The sequence below is a fragment of the Arachis ipaensis genome, chromosome B7 (genome assembly GCF_059453495.1).
Source record: "Arachis ipaensis isolate K30076 ecotype BB chromosome B7, ASM5945349v1, whole genome shotgun sequence".
Classification (NCBI taxonomy): domain Eukaryota; kingdom Viridiplantae; phylum Streptophyta; class Magnoliopsida; order Fabales; family Fabaceae; genus Arachis; species Arachis ipaensis.
In genome coordinates, this window is record NC_142442.1 from 54,802,501 (window position 1) to 54,805,000 (window position 2,500).

The window sequence follows — 2,500 nt, forward strand, 5'->3', positions numbered from 1 at the left end:
CTTGGTAATATTATGTGAAGGCTGCACAAAAAAATCCAGGTCAAAAATCGCACGTTTGCTCCGTTTTTCATTTTTTTTGAATTTCCGGCTTTCCGGGCGGTAAAAAAATCGGCAAAAAAAATCGGCACGGTGTAAATTCACCAAATTTGGGGGATGGAAAGATCTTATTTTTCTAGAGGTTGTTGCAAAAAACGGCGTCAAAATTCGACCTCTAGAGCACTTTCCTTGAGTATGTCTCCTCACGGAAAAGGACGTCTACCCGTGGCACTTTGGTAATGGCTCGGCAGCCTATTATAGGGGGGAGGGGTGTCGTGATGCTGAAACTCGAGTTGCCCAAAGGCTTGCTGGGCGCAATGCCAGCAAGATGCACGTTGCCTTGCCATCCCCTAGGCACACTAGCAAGCACGTTGTGGTTGTGGTGTGCCGCCGGGCTCCCCCGCCCCCCACGGAGGCACCCGCCGTTGCAACGATGGCTCGGAGCGTTGCAACGGAGGAGCCAAATTTTCATATCTCAGAATTGGCTCGTGCATTTTTCGTGAAATTTTGAGGGAACCTTGGTAATATTATGTGAAGGCTGCACAAAAAACTCCAGGTCAAAAATCGCACGTTTGCTCCGTTTTTCATTTTTTTTGAATTTCCGGCTTTCCGGGCGGTAAAAAAATCGGCAAAAAAATCGGCACGGTGTAAATTCACCAAATTTGGGGGATGGAAAGATCTTATTTTTCTAGAGGTTGTTGCAAAAAACGGCGTCAAAATTCGACCTCTAGAGCACTTTCCTTGAGTATGTCTCCTCACGGAAAAGGACGTCTACCCGTGGCACCTTGGTAATGGCTCGGCAGCCTATTATAGGGGGGAGGGGTGTCGTGATGCTGAAACTCGAGTTGCCCAAAGGCTTGCTGGGCGCAATGCCAGCAAGATGCACGTTGCCTTGCCATCCCCTAGGCACACTAGCAAGCACGTTGTGGTTGTGGTGTGCCGCCGGGCTCCCCCGCCCCCCACGGAGGCACCCGCCGTTGCAACGATGGCTCGGAGCGTTGCAACGGAGGAGCCAAATTTTCATATCTCAGAATTGGCTCGTGCATTTTTCGTGAAATTTTGAGGGAACCTTGGTAATATTATGTGAAGGCTGCACAAAAAAATCCAGGTCAAAAATCGCAGGTTTGCTCCGTTTTTCATTTTTTTTGAATTTCCGGCATTCCGGGCGGTAAAAAAATCGTCAAAAAAAATCGGCACGGTGTAAATTCACCAAATTTGGAGGATGGAAAGTTCTTATTTTTCTAGAGGTTGTTGCAAAAAACGGCGTCAAAATTCGACCTCTAGAGCACTTTCCTTTAGTATGTCTCCTCACGGAAAAGGACGTCTACCCGTGGCACTTTGGTAATGGCTCGGCAGCCTATTATAGGGGGGAGGGGAGTCGTGATGCTGAAACTCGAGTTGCCCAAAGGCTTGCTGGGCGCAATGCCAGCCAGATGCACGTTGCCTTGCCATCCCCTAGGCACACTAGCAAGCACGTTGTGGTTGTGGTGTGCCGCCGGGCTCCCCCGCCCCCCACGGAGGCACCCGCCGTTGCAACGATGGCTCGGAGCGTTGCAACGGAGGAGCCAAATTTTCATATCTCAGAATTGGCTCGTGCATTTTTCGTGAAATTTTGAGGGAACCTTGGTAATATTATGTGAAGGCTGCACAAAAAAATCCAGGTCAAAAATCGCAGGTTTGCTCCGTTTTTCATTTTTTTTGAATTTCCGGCATTCCGGGCGGTAAAAAAATCGTCAAAAAAAATCGGCACGGTGTAAATTCACCAAATTTGGAGGATGGAAAGTTCTTATTTTTCTAGAGGTTGTTGCAAAAAACGGCGTCAAAATTCGACCTCTAGAGCACTTTCCTTTAGTATGTCTCCTCACGGAAAAGGACGTCTACCCGTGGCACTTTGGTAATGGCTCGGCAGCCTATTATAGGGGGAGGGGAGTCGTGATGCTGAAACTCGAGTTGCCCAAAGGCTTGCTGGGCGCAATGCCAGCCAGATGCACGTTGCCTTGCCATCCCCTAGGCACACTAGCAAGCACGTTGTGGTTGTGGTGTGCCGCCGGGCTCCCCCGCCCCCCACGGAGGCACCCGCCGTTGCAACGATGGCTCGGAGCGTTGCAACGGAGGAGCCAAATTTTCATATCTCAGAATTGGCTCGTGCATTTTTCGTGAAATTTTGAGGGAACCTTGGTAATATTATGTGAAGGCTGCACAAAAAACTCCAGGTCAAAAATCGCACGTTTGCTCCGTTTTTCATTTTTTTTGAATTTCCGGCTTTCCGGGCGGTAAAAAAATCGGCAAAAAAATCGGCACGGTGTAAATTCACCAAATTTGGGGGATGGAAAGATCTTATTTTTCTAGAGGTTGTTGCAAAAAACGGCGTCAAAATTCGACCTCTAGAGCACTTTCCTTGAGTATGTCTCCTCACGGAAAAGGACGTCTACCCGTGGCACCTTGGTAATGGCTCGGCAGCCTA